The sequence below is a fragment of the Maylandia zebra genome, linkage group LG22, assembly GCF_041146795.1.
Source record: "Maylandia zebra isolate NMK-2024a linkage group LG22, Mzebra_GT3a, whole genome shotgun sequence".
NCBI classification, from domain to species: domain Eukaryota; kingdom Metazoa; phylum Chordata; class Actinopteri; order Cichliformes; family Cichlidae; genus Maylandia; species Maylandia zebra.
In genome coordinates, this window is record NC_135187.1 from 35086116 (window position 1) to 35105370 (window position 19255).

General features: G+C 39.6%; 1 long non-coding RNA gene across 3 annotated transcripts; it reads left to right on the forward strand.

Moving 5' to 3' along the window:
• Nucleotides 1-6630: 6630 nt before the first annotated feature.
• LOC112432122 (uncharacterized) lies at nt 6631-9742 on the forward strand. Of its 3 annotated transcripts, none has more exons than XR_013095336.1 (5): nt 6631-6667; nt 6789-7398; nt 7773-7925; nt 8296-8383; nt 8963-9742. It is a non-coding gene; the product is annotated as an uncharacterized LOC112432122 (long non-coding RNA). The 3 variants fall into 3 exon arrangements; XR_013095337.1 differs by lacking the exon at nt 6631-6667 and having other exon boundaries at nt 6682-6920; nt 7335-7398; XR_003022827.2 differs by lacking the exon at nt 6631-6667 and having other exon boundaries at nt 6682-7398.
• The last annotated feature ends 9513 nt before the right edge of the window (nt 9743-19255 follow it).

The following is a 19255-nucleotide window of genomic DNA, read 5'->3' on the forward strand; positions in this document are numbered from 1 at the left end:
CCACCTAAACTTGGTTTAAATCTGACCCAGATAGACTGCAGGTCATAACTTCTTACCTGAAGTTCAGTTCACCTGACACTCGGACTGGTGGCTGCCTCGGGTCTCTCCTCCTGCCTCCCCTTCCCTCATCCACCTGCTGGCCTCTGTGGAAGCCCCGCCATAGCCACCACCAAACAACTGAGTTATTTTTACACATCGACCTGCATCTGGCCAATCCACCACCTCTCATTGTTCATGCCATTACAAAAAAAATTAAAAATAAGTCACCGGGCATATGCCCGGTATGCCCGATGGCCAGTCCAGCTATGTTAACCTGCAACCAAATCTGCAGCTCCATACAGCAATGTTACGACTTAGATTATATCTTATAACTCATAACTCTTATGTTAGCTGCCCTCAGTAGCATACTGTCTGATATATTCCACGGCTGCAATAATTCTTTAAGTGTTATTTTTTCCTTGGTATTCTAATTTCACCGAAGTTTACTAAACTCAACAAACTTAATATTACTTACCGGGACATTTATTCTGTCCTCATTTTCTTTTACCGAAAAATTGTTTCCTGCAGTGCCGTCTTTCGTGCTTGGCTCTCCTACCTTTGCTAACGTGATAGCGCAGAAGCCGATGCTGTATTCACTTACACTCGGATATCTGAGCTTCACCGTGACAACATAATCGTTGGTACGCGCATACATTCACTCACGTGCACTCATATAGACATACGGGTACACGCACACACAGGCACTCACATGCTCGTCCATACACACAGACACAGAGTTTGCAGCACACCATGGGGGTTTTATGATGGGGTCAGTTCTATAAAGCTGACAGACAAAGGAGTGAAGATTTTGCAGAGGGACACCGGCCTTTGCAGGTCTTCCCTTCTAGAAGATGCATGCGTAAATAAAGATGAATAAAGGTTTTTGTGAAAATGACTACTGAGTCCGGTGCCATCTCTGGATGCCCGAGGAATAAAAAAGAACCGGGGTAAAACTGATTTCTTAACAACACCTACACCCTGCTACCTATCAGATACCTTGCTGGGATAATACGCTGGCCAACGGAGGAGATAGAAGCCACTGACATCAAGTAAAAAAAAGTTCCTGACCATAAATGAAGAGTTTCACCCTAAATTCAGCACGCTGAGACTGTACGCTAAGCGGAAGGAAAGAGGCTGAGGACTGGTGATTGTCAGAGCCCCTGTCCGTGATCAGACAACAAACATCCATGAGTACATCAGGAAGATGGTCATAACTAACCGTGTGGACCACTGTGGAAGGATAGGCTCCGGTATGGTATGTACCACCAGCAGACAGAGGAAGTGGATGACATGCTGGAGAAGGAAGAAGAAATACAAAGGGCTGAGAAAACAACTTGAGAAGATGTGGAGGGTGAAGACAACAGTGGTTCCAGTGGTAATCAGAGCACTAGGTGCAGTGACCTCCCAAGCTAGGCAAGTGGCTCCAGTGATCCCAGGAACATCTGAGATCTCTTTCCAGAAGAGATCAGATTAACACATATCATTTGTGATTAAGTTTATGTGTAAGTTTAATAAGGAAGATTTGTAGTCACACATCAACTTGCTTCCCAGGTGTTTGGTGGCTATTCTAAGCTTTACATCACTTCCACCTTCCCACACAGTAAAGCTCACTGTGACATCACTGATCTAGTCCAATCATCTTTCTGCTGGCCTTCTTCAGGCAAATAAGCCTCCAATCCGCGTGGTTTAAACCTTTAAAGTCTTTGAAGGTCATTCAAAGTGAGTCTGTAGAGGTCTTCCAAGAACTGCTGATTAACTTCTTGGTAATGTTTGAATTGATCTATGCACTACTCTCTAGACCACTACAATTATCCCATGGGACTGAACAACACTGTATTTATTCAGTGAGTACAGTAGTCTGGAAGCTGGTAAACTGTAGCGCAACTTTCATACAGTAATCCAGACTCTTGAGTCTCTGAGCAAAGTTTCTAGTTTCATTTTTTGTTGCAATAAATTGCAATTTAAAAAAAAACAAAAAACAAAACATAGCCAGGACTGTGGTATATGTACATTTTAAAATTTTAGTTTCGACAGTTTACACTATAATTAATCAAATCTGCTACTGATATATTCAGAGGTACATGATTCCGTTAGCATTTAAAATTCCTACAATTATTCATTTAAGTATTTCTTGAATATTGACAGTGCAGTGTATAACTGGAGGAGGTCAAGACTGTTAAACTGAAGATATGTACTTAAGCTGTTAAATTACTCAGTGCAATTGTGTAATATGTTCTTGAGTTGATGTTTGACTTTTAATTAGAATAGATGGCAAAAGTGAATCATAGATACTGAGTTTTGCTAAATGGAAAAACTGACTCTGTTGAACTCATTTCTTTTATGTCAGTTTATTCCCATAGGAGACATAAATGACATTTCTTTTATGTCAGTTTATTCCCATAGGAGACATAAATGAAAACCTCAAGTTACTATATATATATATATATATATATTTTTTTTTTTTTTTTTTTTTTTTTTTGGCCTGTCCCGTTTGGCTCTTTTGCCATCAGAATTGTTGTCTAAAGGTAAAGAAAGATGCCCAACGGATTTACTTTACCAAATTGACCATCCCAGCCTTGCCGTAATGGTCCATTTGATTCACCTTTTATTCTTTATTTTATTTTCACTTACTGAATACGGGACAGACTTGACTGGGGGAAGGAAGGGGAGAAAGAAAGAGGGAAAGAGAAACAGCTGAGAAGAGGGACGGGGGAGAAGGGCAAAAGACAAAAACTAACAGAACGGGCAGAAAAAAAAAAAGGACAAAAAAATGCATATATCAATCACCTGGATCACCTGCTGAGAAAGAAAAAAGAAAACAAGCAGAAGAGAACAACAGTAATAGAGTAAACAACATCACAATGATATATGGGAATATGACAGTAAATACTAAATATTAAACATTATTGTGCAGCACATAAGATCAACAGAACACAGTGTGCTTTGAGGTAGGAGCCAAAAAGGGTGTAGTTTGTGGGTGTGATCACCCGTGTGTACACCTGTGAGCATGGACGCGCTTGTTTTTTTTTAAAAGGTCCCTTCATGTAATGATCCGCTAGAGGGTGTGGGGGGGGGGCACAGCCCCGTCCTCCAGGGCAAGAAGCAGGTATGGAGGAGATCAAAACTCCAGACATCCAGAGGCCCCCAGAAAACAAGAGACCAAGGAAGACCAACAGAGGGGCAGCCGCACCACTGTCCCAGAAAGAGCTGAGGAGAGTCCCAGATGAGGACACACTCAGCAGCCGCGGAGCAGAAGCCCGGGGGAGTTGCAGTGACACGCCCGTGAGCTCCGCCGGCAGCCAGCCGTGCCTGAGTGACCGAGCCCCAGGCCGAGAGGCCGGGGGCACCCCACCTCCGAAGTGGCCCGAGCGAGCCCCAGGCTCCAGGCCCCGATAAGGAGTGAGCCGGTGTGTACCTGGACGCCCATCCCCGGACACAAAGAACCACCAACGCACCGATGTCTGAGGGAGTCCGCCACTGGCAGGGGAAGTGGTGGTAGGGGGAGATAGACCTCCAAACCTTGGAGGGCCTGAGATGTCCCCAGAGAGGTGGCCCCTGACACCCAACCTGACATATAGACACAGACATACAGGCACACACAGATACAAACATCCATTCCCACCCTCATGCTCTCATATGCACTTACTCCACACTCAACCAACGTGGAGACAGACATAAAGAGACGTTGTACACACGATCACACTCCCCAAGCGTACTCTACAAACCGGGTCTAGGTACCCTTGCCCCTGGAGGGGGGAACTGCACCCAGACCCAGGTGGTGTTACCCTTTTCCCTGCGGTGGGGGGAGGCAGACCGCCCCGACTCCGCAGCAGCAGGGAGGCCCCACATTCCAGCCCGCAGTCGGACGGCCAACTCCTCCTCCTAGCCCCCCCCGCTCTAGCAGGCCGCAGAGAATGGGGGTGAGAGAAGACTTCAAACCTCCCTCCACCCGCTCATTGTAGTGTTGATGCATGTGTTCTAAGGTGCATTTAAAACCCAGGAGGGCATGGAGCTACCTGCCAGAGAGCAGCAGGTAAGCGCATGGTCCCTCCTGCTAGCCCTCAATGTCTACGTGTATTTAAAATTGAGAGGTGGGCAACGACGCCAGGGGTGAGGTGTACACCCTGATGGTACTTTGGATTCCGTGTATCGTGCCCACCCCCAAGATCCTATATGTATGTGTAATGAGAGTGTGAGTAATGTGAATGTCTAAGTTGTGAGATACAATTGAGGCAGAGGCAGCCAGAAGGGGACAGAGGGGGGGGGGGGGGTAGCCTCCTCTGCACCCTGGTGACATACCCCTACTCCAAGGTCCTGCATGTGTGGGTGGTTGTGGTGGAGCGGGAAGAGGGAGGCAGCTGGAGATGGGGAGGGAAGGAAGGGAGGGGCAAGTGACCCCTCCCTTGGGCCAGCTCCCCCGCTGAGCTGGAGTTTTGATAAGTTTCAACGTTTAAGTTCATCAGCTTAAAAAATTAAGACAATAGTTTGCCTTATATTTTTTAAGCTCGGCTAACTTCTTTGGGTTTACATTGTAGTTAAATAAATATCTACCATATTACAGAGAATTATTTATTGTGAGAAGAAAATAACAGCTAGTGGAGGAAGTTTTCAAATCATTCCTTTAGGAAAAGAAGCAATAAAACACAATGAAAACAGTCAGTACACATGCATTACTGGACAATTGTACATAAAAAATGTGTGAAAATTATTATTCTGCAGAAAAATGTCCTCTAACAGTCTTAATATGTGTTTAAGAATGAGCTCATCTTAAATGCTTTATTTCTGTTTATATAATACGGTATCATAGTAAAAAGTTGAATATTACGTTAAATTACTGGCAATTACTGGCAGGTTAATGGAACAAACATTCCATTAACCTGATTACAGTTTTGGATTGTTAAATACAGTGAAACTGTATAAATTAAATATTAAAAAGTTGAATATTACGGTAAAATACTGGCAGCTGTAGTTGCCAGAATTTTACCGTGGAAAATATAGTGATAATGCAGAATACATAATGGTATACTTTGTTGAGAAATGTAAAAATCACAGTGAATTTTGGTTTTTGCACAATAATTACATTGAAATAAAAAACTAATATAATGTAAACCTGTTAAAATACAATTTTAATAAGCTTGATTACCGTCTCCTATTGACAAAGCACAGAAGAGCTGTATAATACAAAACATGTTTTTTAATTTCATAGTTCATATTTACAGTAAATTACTGGCAGCTGTTGTAGCCAGAATGTCATCTAAAAAAATTAAGCTCTATGACTTTGTTATAATTTGCTAGAAACATTAATGAAAAACCAGTAGAGACAAACGATTAAATTAAATAGTTAATATTAAATAATCAAATTAATGACTAAAAAGGCACTGATCTAATTAATATCAAACTTAATACAACCAAAAACAAATAAGTACAAAATAAACAGTCAAATAAAATTGAAAACACTTGATACTTGCAGTGGATGACAAAGTTTCTTTTTATCCAGACTTGATAGTAGAGAGCTTTCAAAACAGTCTCTGATGGTGTCTGAGGAACTGAAGCAGGTTTTGGATCCAATGTGTTTGAGGACTTGCATGTTGTTGTTCAGATGCTCGGTGTAGATTAGTGTTCTTTCCTTGCAGTCTGAAAGCAAATACAAAGCACAATAAAGCAAACTGCCCATTTCAAAAAAAAAATAAACATGCATCAAGCAAATATACGATCTTACATTTAATAGAGCTGTGTTATGAAACGGCTGTGTGGAGGCAGGAAAAGGACCCAAAGTGCAGACTCCGGAAACAGACAAAAAACAACTTTAATGCCGAACTCCAAAAAAGTAACAAAACTAAGACTCCAAGGTAAACTTACACAAACAGAACACACAGCTGGATGACCATTTTTCAAATGTGCAGAAGGTCCTTTTCTTCTGTTGCTGTGCATCACATGCCATACCGTCTCGGTCGTTGTGTTCTTGGGCAAGACACTTCACCTACTGGTGATGGCCAGAGGGGCCGATGGCACGATATGGCATCCTCGCTTCTGCTGTGGCTATGACTGTAGCTTGCCTCCACCAGTGAATGAATAGTGGAATTGTAAAGCGCTTTGAGGGTCTTGATAAGCACTATATAAATACAATCCATTATTAGAATGGAGTAGGTGAACCATTCTTTTTTTTTCACAAAAAATTTAAGAAACAGCAACATCATATGACATAATGCCCTAAAAATGTTGTGTCCTAAACAAAATGGCAAACCTGGCTGACAGATGTGAAAATATTTGAAACAGTTGAAAATTGACTCAAACTTTACTCCTTCTATATCTGGTGTACCTTCAGCCTTGAAGTGTTCAACAGGAGAGTTGTACATCTCTATGGTGCATTCTGCTCCACACTGATTTGCAGGTGGTATCACACTCAAACAGATTGAACAGTGGTAAATCCATGATTTAAAATCTCCTGTTCCACCACATCCCAAAGGTGCCCTTGATTTAGGATCTGGTGAATGTGGAGGTTGGTGGAGTTCAGTAAAGTCATTGTGATGTTTAAGAACCCAGTTTAACATGATCACAGTTTCGTGATATGGTGCATCATCCTTCTGCCAGCACTGAAAAAAAGGGACTGGCCATCTCTTGGATTTATGTAAGCATCTTGCATGTATTTAACACAATTACCTCATGTTTTAAAGATAAATGTAACTATATAGTGTAAAAACTACATGATATGCAGAAAGGGTGTATTAAATTGTTCATATCATGTTCAGGTGAAGTAAGTCAATAAGATAGCAACGTTAAATCTCGTGAAACCACGCGTGATTTCATCTCGCGGGCTTTGGATCGTGGTTCAAAAAAGGCATCCATCTCAGTCAAGTCGAGCAGCCAACTCTACGTTTTTGGTATGTCTTGATTTTTTGAATTAATATTTACCATATTTCAGCCAAATGTAGTTAAACGTCTAGAGTGTCGCCATGTAACATGCTAAAAAAGAGCCATTAGCTTATTTGCTGTTTTATCTGTTGTCAAAGAATTGGCGCTTTTTCATTTGAATTTGTCTTTGGCACAAGAGCCGTAATATCACATTAAACCTAATTATGAGGCACTCATAACATAATTTGGTTTTCTGTGTGAATAGATTTGCCAACTGACTCTTCAGTTACATTGTGTATTTACTGCACCGTGGTGTTAGTGAGATTTTGGACATTGAACAGCTTTAGCTAATATCATTAGCGGCATTATGCTAGCTTACATCCCTACCCCTCCTGCCCTCACCTGCTGTCCTTTTCTTTTTGTTTTTTTTGCTGCACATTGAGAGACCACATCTATTCTGCATTTCACCAGGAGTCAGCTGATGGATTGTGGGTTCAAGGTGTTATGGTAAGAAAGTATATTCTATTTTCGCTTAAGGTTTCTGTAACTTAATTATAATAGGTTTTGTATAATTATTAGGTGCATGCATACACAAATAGACCACCCTATTAAAACAACTGAGAAATCCAAAATCTGCCATAGGTTTAACTTATACCTGTATGTATTGTCAGAAAGGTGATTACTGGACTCACATTAATGCACACTTGAACTAAAATGAGGTTGTAACTTGTGGGTTCTTGGGTTGCAAATCAGAAACAAACATCTTTGGATTTTTTTTAATCCCATAAGATCTGGAAACACAGTTTTTATTCAACAAAACATTACTGATTAACCAAGCACAGTGCCTGCTGTTATTTCAAAATTTCAAAATGTTATTTCAGATAAAATGCAGCATTCCAGTGCATCCCAACCATGCCTTTACAGTCAAGGTTTCTGACGGAGCTGAGTTTCTCTCTGACAGTCTGCTGAAAGTGTTTGCAAAGTGATCGGGGGAACAGTGCACAAAGCTAAAGGATGTAGCTGCCATGATGACAGTAAGAACTTTAAAATTCTTTAACTACAAAGTGTATATGTATTGCATTAGGTCAGTAAAAGATTTTTATGCTGCATCCATTGAAACAGTCAACTATTACCTGTGAGTACTGATTCCACTGAAAGGATGCCATTCTTTTTTGTCATGCATTTACTGGCCCACTGAGAAAAAATCATCTTTTTTTAAAAATATATGTTCTGGAAACTATATATCCATAAAGTTGATGTCAAACAGGAATTTTTGATATTGCTTTGTAGATGCTGGTGTTGCATGTTGACTGGTTTAAAAAGTCAAGTTTTTGTCTGGGATCATTTTCTTCTGTGCTACTGAAAAGTTCACAAATCTCTGTTTTCTTTGTTATAATACTTTAGGATGACATTAATGCTCAAAGGGAGTCTCATCAAAGTGCTCCGCATCTGTGTGAAAGACAATTGCAACATCTTGGTGCAGGAGTTCATGGTGAGTGTTTTATGAGTAGATTGTGGCTTTGCAACATTTAAAAATGCATTTAGTTATCCACTTGATCCTCATTGGACTGGTTAGGACCAGTAGTCCTCTTTAATAATTTGAAGTTCACATGAGGCCTAGTAGTGAACTCGGCCGCCGGCCCTTGAGGCCCCACCCCTACCCCTGTATTAGGGGTCACATCAGTGTGAAAAAACTTTAAATTTGTCATTCTAGTGAACAAAGAAAAATCCCCCCAATATTTACATTAGCTTTTGTTTGAAAAAAAAAAAAGACCAACAGCTAACCAAATTGTGGGGCTGAAAGTCTAAATTCTAACATCTTCTGAGTGACATAACCTGGATTTCTGATGGGCCGGTGTCTTTCTAACAAAAACTAATGTAAAGCATTTGAAATTATTATGTTTTTCACTCTCTCTTAGAAACTCTGTTAGACCATGAATGGCAGCATGGCAGGCCACTCTTTGGCTATAGCTATTTACTATGGTTTAAATTACTCTAACATTAGAACTGGTAGATTCAAAAGAGATGAGTTTAAAAGGGAATCTTAAAAAAATGTTTTGTGTTTAACCAGGACTTGACTGAGGCCACTGCACAGATTGAGAAAACCACAATGAACATCTGTCTCCAGAGATGCGCCAGGCAATGACTTTTCTGATGTTGGCATCATCATCGAGGGTATAGTAGTTCTTCAAGATCTGGATAATGTGACCTTTGCAGTAGCCATGCTGTTTGGACCTTTTTTATTCCTTCAACATGAGTTACCCATCACAGCTCTGCTACACTTTTGAGGTGATTCAATGGGTGGTAATGGAGTTGGATGCAACTCAGCTCTCAAGAAAAGCTCACAACTAAGACAAAACTGCTCCTGCAAGGAAAGCTCACTGTTATGCATGCAAGGTGATCAGCTCTAGGTGAGAGGACATTTAAATCTCACACTTGTTCTGCTGCATTTTTGAAGCTCAATTCCAGGAGCAGATCGCAGGGTTCATTTTTATATACTCTGCAACTGCCATGAGGACAAGCTGTTTTTGTTGTTGTTGTTTGTTTTTCCTTTTGCTCTGTACAAGTTCTCTGTTTGTCTGTTTGGCAGCATTTTTCAATTTCTGTTTGTATTTTTTCTTTCTTTTACTAGTGAAGAGATGTAGCATGAACAGTTATACAGTCTAAATATCCCATATGGGTCGTGTGAAATGGTATTTTCAGTTTCATTCAGTTGAAGTAAAGAACGTTGAATATTTCTAAGTGTGCTGTTTTGAACCAAGATGTCACAGTATGATCAGTGCTGTAATTTTTGACAGTCACTGTATCAATGTTATTTTTGCGTCTCTTGAATAAAGTTTTTGACCTGCAAGTGCTAATTTCTTTAGTTATTGGGGTAAAATGGGTAATGTTAATAGGAAGGTGTTTGCCAATTCAGTAACCTAATTTAATGTTAATGGAAACTAACATTTCCTCAAATTGTTTAGTTATAATTGTTGTTTAACTGAATCTTGATGTCAGAGGCCTTAAATAGAATGTTTTGTATTGTCCTGTAACATTTTTCAAAAGAAACAGTCTAATTTCTTTGCTGTGATTGATTCCAGAGAACACGGAAGAACTGACATTATTTAACTGTTGATTTATATAGATTCAGTGGAGGAGTAATGTCAGTTTAATTCTTTACCTACTGTCAATGCAGTGAAATTAGACATTTTGTTTTTAAAGGTTACTGGTGGATGCCAGCAACCATCTTGGAAGAGAACAATACAATCTGTTATAAGGCCTCCATTTGAAAATTGTGTATTTGATACTAGAATATAATAGCAAAATGTAATTTGAAGATAACATGTAGTATTTAAGTGACCAAGTAGTATTGGGTAAAAGTTATTGAATGGTGTTGGGATAAAGTGAAAAAATTGTGAAGGATTAAAATATTCCAAGAGCTCAAATTACTTCATCAAAACATGTTTAAGTCACATTTTATCAACACAAATTGCACAGGTTTATTGAACATGAATAAATTGTGTTAATTTAACTCAATTGTTTAAGTTGCTGCCAAAGCAAAACATCTGTGTGCAACAAATGTCCACCATTGAATTAAGTAAATCCAACAACATATTTTTTTCAGTGAGTAGTGCTGGCAAAGATAGTTGTAGTAAACCATGATCACTAATGAGAAATCAGTAGGGCTACAGTAAACCCTGTGTGGATCAGAGAATATCCAAAATAAAGTAAATTATGCACCCAATTCTTTTGAGTCATTAAAGATTCATGCTCATGTTAATTCCATCATGGAAATAAATTCATGCCTAAGATGAGTGTATGTACACTTTTGACCACAATTGTAGAAACAGTACAGCTAGAAATGTCAGACACACACATGCACACCTTTAGTGAACACCCAAAACTGTACCAGTTAGTTTAAACATGACCACACTCAAAAGAATCGCAGCCATACTGATTAACAGAAAGAAACTTTACCATTAGAAACACTATAATAGATCCATAAAGTAGATTTATAATACTTAATATAATACTTAGAATATTATATTATATGTAATATACATATACATATACATATAATATATGTATATATGGAAAGATACGACATAGAACAACAAGAGCCATTGCTGCCCTCCAGGTGGACTTAAAGGAACACAATTGGAATGAGGTTTTTGCAAATGAAGATTCAAATAGTGCATATGATGCATTCTTATCAACAGTAATTTCACTATATGAAAAACATTGTCCTTTAATGAAGATCACTAGAAAGCATCACAGATCAAATAAGCCATGGATCACAAAGGGGATAGAAGATGCATGTAAAAAGAAAAATAATCTATATAAGAGATTCATCAAACAGAGGACAAAAGATGCTGAAATAAAGTACAAGTTATATAAAAATAGATTAGTAAATATTATAAGAACAAGTAAGAAAGAATATTGGCACAAATTATTGGAGCAAAGTAGAAGTAACACACAAGAAAGATGGAGGATATTAAACAGTATAATCAAAAAGGGCTCAAAAAATAAGAATTATCCAGATTATTTTAAAAAAGATGAAGATATTGTGCTTGATAAAACTAAAGACATTGCAAATGAATTTAATGATTTCTTTGTAAATGTTGGCTTTAATTTAGCAAAAGAAATTCCAGAGTCAAGAAATAATAACGATCTAAATAAACATATTACTCAGAATGTGTCCTCCATGTTTATTGGTGCTGCAACTCATGGAGAAATAATTAACATTGTGAAGACATTTAAAAATAAAAAGTCCACTGACTGTTTTGGTATTGACATGATGTTAGTTAAAAGTATTATAGAATATATAGTGCAACCTTTCGCACACATTTGTAATCTGTCCTTTCAAACTGGTGTGTTTCCCTCACAAATGAAAATAGCAAAAGTTATTCCAATCCATAAAAACGGAGAGAGATGTCAGTTTACCAATTATAGGCCAATATCACTACTCCCACAGTTCTCAAAAATTTTAGAAAAGTTATTTGTTAATAGACTTGATAAATACATTGAGACGCATAATCTCCTAAGTGATAACCAATATGGCTTTAGAGTGAAAAGGTCCACTTCGATGGCAGTGATGGAACTTGTTGAAGGGATATCTAATGCTATAGATAATAAGGAATATACTGTTGGTGTTTTTATAGACTTAAAAAAGGCGTTTGATACAATTGATCATTCTATATTAATGAATAAACTAGAGAGATATGGCATAAGAGGGATAGCATACAAGTGGATGAAAAGTTACCTGGATGACAGATATCAATATGTCGAATTCAATAATGTAAAATCTAAGCAGTTGAAGGTAACTTGTGGTGTTCCTCAGGGCTCTGTGCTGGGCCCTAAATTATTTATATTATATATAAATGACATATGTAGCATTTCCAAACTGTTAAAATGTGTATTGTTTGCTGATGATACCACTCTGTACTGCTCAGGTAAAAACCTAGAACAGCTTCTGACTACAGCGGAAAAGGAGTTAAATGAGGAGTTAATAATGAGATTGAAGTGTTGACTTGGCCTCCAAATTCCCTAGATGTCACTCCAATCGAACATCTGTGGGATGGCACAACTTATGGGATCTGGTGCCAACATCTTGTTGCCAGATACCACACCTTCAGGGGTCTAGTGGAGTCCATGCCTTGATGGGTCATAGCTAGAATAATGTTCTGCCTGATTGGTGTGTATTAATTTAAATACCATCTTTTATGTATTTTATTGATTTCTTTAAAAATAATTTGTTATAATTTTATCAAGAGGGTCTATAAATCCTTCAGTTAGTTACAAATTAAAGATACAGTTTCATTATTTATACACGATACAGAGGCTCCATAGACTCCACTTACAGCAAATTACAAGCTGTGGAGTGTGTTATGACTGCAGTACATTAAACTTAGGTTGAAGAAAAGCTTTTAGCTGAGCACCATCAACAGACAGAGCTGGGCACCAGCCAGTGAGTTCCTGACGTCAGTCAGTCAGTCAGCCAATGAAATCTCAGCTATTTTATTCTATGAGAACATGCCATGAAAGTCTGTAGCACAGATAGGACCTGGAATAAGGATATGAGTTTTCACTTAGACACTGCTGTAAATATTTCTTGTAAGATCTTTCTTACCTCACTGTGAAAATTCTATTAGTATCTGTTCATGGCGGTTTCCCTGTTATTTGCTCCTGTTATTCAGAGCTGAAGAAGTAGGTTGGTTGAGCTCCATAAGCAGGAAAATCTAAAACTTTAGCTATGGAAAAAAATTGCTGTACTCCCAGAAATAATCACATAATGAAACCTGCTGTGACACTTTTGTTATGTTGCCGACCAGATGAGGTGACGGCTACGGGTGAATCCTAATCAAGGTTTTCCATTTTCACCATCGTGGGTGTTTCCAGAGTGGCTTGAAATATTATTCCAAGATCATTATTTTTAATTGGCTGTATCAAAAAATACTGCATGTCATGTTGTCCTCTGTGGTATTCTATGACTGCCTTAAAATAAACCCTGTAAATAAATGGATTAAAGGGAACATTAGGGATGGAAATTGATAAGAATTTATCAATTCCAATTCCATTATCGATATTACTTATCAATTAGATTCATCATCAGATCTCTAATTGATTTTCATTGGGTTCTCACTAGTTACCACCATCACTAAGCAGCATATCGAAGACATTACATTTCTGCAAATTAATTGCATGATTTGTGGTCAAATGTTTGTGGATGTTGGATGTATTTTATCTTTGTTGTGATCAGTGTTGGGTCATTACTCAAAAAGAAAGGTATTACACATATCACAAAGAACACTTTTATTAAAAGTAATGCAGTACATTACTTTATTACTCCAAGGAAAAAATAACTCATACTACTCATAACCAGTGTTGGGTAAGTTACTTTAAAATAGTAACTTAGTTACATTACTAGTTACTTCTCTCAAAAGTAACTCAGTTACTTCAAGTTACTCGTTACTTTCAAAGTAACTAGTTACTAAGAAAAGTAACTTTGGTTTTACACAGAATTCTCTTGTTAATGTGTTGCTTCCATAACTTTGCCAGTCTTCTAGCTTGCTTACTTGCCACAAGTGCACTGTGCCACCTACCAAAAGAAAGGAAAAGATAATGTGCATATTTCCACGAGAGAAATCCCACGCCTGGACCGTCATTGACTGCTGCCATGATTCTAGCCTACGTCACAGCGTCATGCATGCCTTTTACATCCAACACAAAAACTGCAGTCGTGGTGCTTTCGACTGTACTCAGAACTCGGAAATTCTGCCTTCTGAATAGGAAGATGTAGGCAACACCAGACTGCAGATGAGCTGCATACAGGGCTGGACTGGGACAGAAAATTGGCCCGGGCATTTTGACTAGAGACTGGCCCACCATTATAGGAAAAATCATAAAGCCTTTGAATGAAAATAAACACTGTTGTGACAGTGATGTACACTGTTTTGATCATATATATGCATCAATCTATCAATCGTTTGTTGTAAGATTCAGATAATTATTTTTTAAAAGCTAGATATTTTAAATGAGAATAAGAAAGAAAAGTATTTCTTTGTGCCCCCCTTTCCCTTTTAATGCCCTACATGCCCCCCTGGCAACACTTTGCTAGATCCACCCCTGCACAGCTATCAGCTGTCAGCTACCTAAAAAAGGATCCTGGGGTTATTTGTCTCTCAGAAGCAGTTCATAACTTCCCTTCAACTCATTCATGTCACCTAAAAGGTAAACCTGTTCCTCCATCACCTGTTCAGCTCTGATGATCCAGTAAGGACATCTCCTGGTTTCATCTTCATGTTTCCCTCTCACCAGATAACCAAACCATATCATGACCAGCAGCTTTTTTGCAGCTGTGGCTCCAGCAAACATCAGCTGATACTAGAAATTAATATTAAATAAATTCTAACAACAGCTGATCAAGCTTAAACATGCTGCTGTTGTCTAGCGCGACATCCGCTGGTTTCCTCTTTCTGGCGCAAAGTGGGCGATAAATAAACAAGAGAGCCGATCAGCTGATCATTGATCAGTTTTCATGACTGAAGTAGAAACGGGAGAGGGAGGGGGGGAGAATGAGAGAAGAAGAGGCAGCTGTGCAGCAAAGACACAGAATAACTCCAGCTTTGTGCCTTTTTCATTGTAGCTGAATTACGGGACAAACTGTTCCTTTTCACCTCAATAAGAAACGCGTAATATTTTCTCTGAATACCAGACGGGACGGTTGGCAACTCTAATAACTTATGAACAAAATAAAGTTCAACATCATTAACTTCATAGCACCCACCCAGCTATATAGAAACTCCGTCATGCTAGCTAGCACGCAGTACGGAAAAAGTCAGAATAACGAAAATAAACTCCACCTAAACTTGGTTTATATCTGACCCAGAGAGACTGCAGGTCATAACTTCTTACCTGAAGTTCAGTTCACACTTGGACCGGCGGCCGCCTCGGGTCTCTTTTCCTTCTGCGTCCCTTTTCCTTCATCCACCTGCTGGCCTCCACCACTTGCTAATGTTACTGAATTTAACTACTGATTTTATCTACTGTTCTGATTTTATCTGTTTTGATTTTATATACAGTTTTGTTTGTTTGTTAATTAGTTTGTTTGTTTGCTTGTTTTAATCAATTTTAAATCATGCTTTTTATTTGTTTTTGTTTCTAATGTCTCTGTAAAGCACTTTGAATCACCTTGTTGTTAAATTGTGCTATACAAATAAACTTGCCTTGCCTTGTCTTGAATCTGTGGAAGCTCCACGATAGCCACCACACGAAGTAACGAGTAACGACCCTATCTAAATCCCAGTAACGACTAACGCGTTCCTGATTTTGGCATAATAACTAGTTACCGTGCTCGTTACCACAATAATAACGTAGTTACTGTAACGCGTTACTTAATAACGCGTTAGTCCCAACACTGCTCATAACACCTTTCATCTCAGTCTGTAAAATGACCTGAAACACATTGTCTCATAATTACCATTTAACAATATAAACCTTAGGCTACAATCGTACACACCAACACAAATCCCTATCCTGATGAGGACACGCATATAATCTTTCTCTTACTATTCAGGTATGAGCACAAAGCCAACAGTACAAAACAAAGATGAAAACCAGCACAAAGCCAAAGTGATCATCACATTGATTTTACTGTAGAAAGATGAGCAGGCAGAAACAAAGGCTGCAGCCTGACTGCTCACCTGTTTGTTACCTGATGAAGTTCAACAGTGGCTTGCTTCACTGCAGTTCACAAATGATGGCTAACTTGACCACGCTGCTGGGTTGGGATCGGCATTCAATCAGCTTTAGCGTCACTATGGGTTTTTGGCTAGGTTGGTGTTAGCATGCTGTCTGTGCAGGTGCCTGCAAAGAGCTGAAGTTGTGTTAGCAGTATTATGCAGTTGTTGCTGTTCTGGATGCAGTTTGCGCTTTACCATTACACTCTTGTCCTTTTGTGCAATAAAAATAAAAGTAATATCCAGGCTGCAAACTGCCCTACATTGTTCTGGGGCGGATCTACTGTGGTTGCAGGGGGTGTGTAACAGTGCGGCCCTTAGCGGCTGGAAACACAGTGAGATAGACCAAGGCAAGTGTAGTGGAACAAAGTATTTATTTGCTATACAGCCCTCTTTACAACAATTAGTTTGTCGAGTTTCTTCACAGCACAAAAATCTATCCTCTAATGACAACCGGCAGCCTTAAATATGTTCAGCTGTCACAGACTTAACCATTATTCTACTCTCAGGTAAATTCTTAAATCCCAACCTTCCACCACAGTATACAATATATCAATTAGAATAAATAAATACATAAATACATCTTCACATTTACATATTAATAAATATTTCACACTTAATGTTACACCAAACCCAATATTATAAAAACCCAGAAACCCAAGCACAAAAAGATTCACCACACTCTCTTTACCAATGGTCTCTCCCGGAACCTTTAAATGGTGTCTGTACCCCCGGGGAAACATTTGCCCAAACACCTTGAAGAGGACACAGGCAAGAAAGGTGAGTAATCATTAACTTACAAACACTTATTTGCACCACTTTTATCCCTAGATTTCACACACAAATTTGCATTAGTTTTCCTTACTGGTCAGCCTTAATCACAATCTCAATCACCATTCTTCTCTCCTGACAGACAACCACCACATTCCTTGACGAGGAGCAGCTGTGCAGGATCTGAAATAAGGCTACCAACTGATTTTAAAATTCCCAATAAATAGTCAATAAATATTTAAACTTCTTCTGTGCAATCTTTCCAACCTGCGGCTTTATCTTCCCAGAGCCAACCACAAAGCCCAAGTACTCCACTTCTCTCTTGGCTATGGAGCATTTCTTGGGATTGATTGTCAGTCCAGCCATTCTAATGGAGTGTAGCACCTTCTGTAGGTGAATGACATGCTCTTCCCAGGACTGGCTGTACACCACCACGTCATCCAGATATGCTGCAGAGAATGCTGACACATCTCTCAGTACATGGTCCATTAATCGTTGGAATGTCGCTGGTGCACATTGAAGCCCAAATGGCATGACTTTAAATTGGTACATACCAAAAGGAGTTTTGAAGGCTGTCAGCTCTCTCGCTTCTGGTGCCAAAGCCACTTGCCAGTATCCTTTACACAGATCGAGTGTTGTAATGTACCTTGCTGATCCAACTCTCTCCAGCAGGTCATTCACCCTGGGCATTGGGTAGGGATCAAACTTGGATACTGCATTCAAATATCTGAAATCAATACAGAATCTCAGGGTGTCATCTTTCTTTGGTACCAAAACAATCGGGCTGCACCACTCACTACTTGACACCTCAATGATTCCCAGGTCCAACATCAGTTTTATTTCTTTCTGCAGCACTGGCACCAACTGTTCTGGAATTCTGTGGCTCTATTGTCGAACAGGTGCATCCTCCTTCACCCGTATCTTGTGCTGAACCAGTGATGTGAAGCCTGGTGTTTCTCGAAAGAGCTGTGAGTCCACGAGTGGTTTTATATTAGCCTGCTCAGTTGGAGACAAATGAAGCACAAACTTGAATGTTAGTTGGAAAGAACTTCTCAGTCACCTCCTCATCCTTAACTGAACACACCAGTAACTGATAGACCGGCTCTTGTCGGCTGTGGAATTCCTTCAACAAGTTCACGTGAAATGTCTGATATTTTTTTAACTCTTTCTGGCATATTCAGCTCATAAGTGACTTTACTCACTTGTCTGACGATCTCGTATGGTCCATGCCATTTTGTCAGCAACTTGTTATCGCTGGTGGGAAGCAATAACAGTACTTTCTGACCTGGAAGGAAGACCCTATCCCTGGCCTTCTGATCATACCATGTCTTTTGATGTTTTTGTGCAGCTTTCATGTTGTCTTGCATCAACGATGCCATTTTCTCCAACCTCTCTCTCATGGTGATGACGTAGGCTGCGATGTTTTCACCCTCTGCTTTGGATTCCTCCCAGCAGTCCTTAAGCAGATCCAGGGGGCCTCTCACTTGGCGACCGTATAAAAGTTCAAAAGGCGAGAAGCCAGTGGAAACCTGCGGGACCTCCCGGTAGGCGAACAGAAGGTATGGCAGCCATTGATCCCAGTCAGCACCTGTGTCAGAGACAAACTTGCGCAGCATACTTTTGAGAGTCTGGTTGTATCTCTCCACTAGCCCGTCCGTTTGGGGGTGATACGGGGTGGTCTTAAGTCCCTTTATCCCTAACAACTTATAAACCTGCTGCAACAACTTGGATAGAAAGTTCGTTCCACAGTCCGTCAGAATTTCTCTTGGTATGCCTACCCTAGAGAAAAGCTGCAGAAGACAATTAGCAATGTGATGAGCTTTAATTGATCTGAGTGGGAAGGCCTCAGGAAACCGTGTTGCATAGTCACATATGACTAATATGTAGCGATGACCTGTGGAGCTCCTCTCTAAAGTGCCCACAATATCCATGCCTAGCCTCTCAAATGGCGTTTCAATAATTGGCAGTGGTTGCAACTGGGCTCGCGCTACTCCTTTGCCTGAGGTCAACTGACAATTTTCACAGGAACGGCAAAACTCAGAAACCTGGACATACATCCCTGGCCAAACAAAACGGCTGCTGATCCTATTCAGTGTTTTGTGAAAAGCCATATGACCTGCCCATGGAATTGAATAACCCAAATCCATAACTTTGTCTCTGAACTGTTGTGGGAGTGCCACAGCTTCGCACTTCCCCTTTCTCGGGTACAAGATGCCTCCTTTAAGCAAGTAAACAGTGTCTGCAAGACAGCTTACCTGACCTTGACTAGCCCCCTCTACCTCTGTTACCTTCTCAAACCAGGGTTTTAGAGTAGGGTCGCTTCTTTGGAGTGCACCTAAATCTGAGGGAACATCAAACTCAAGTTGGTTATT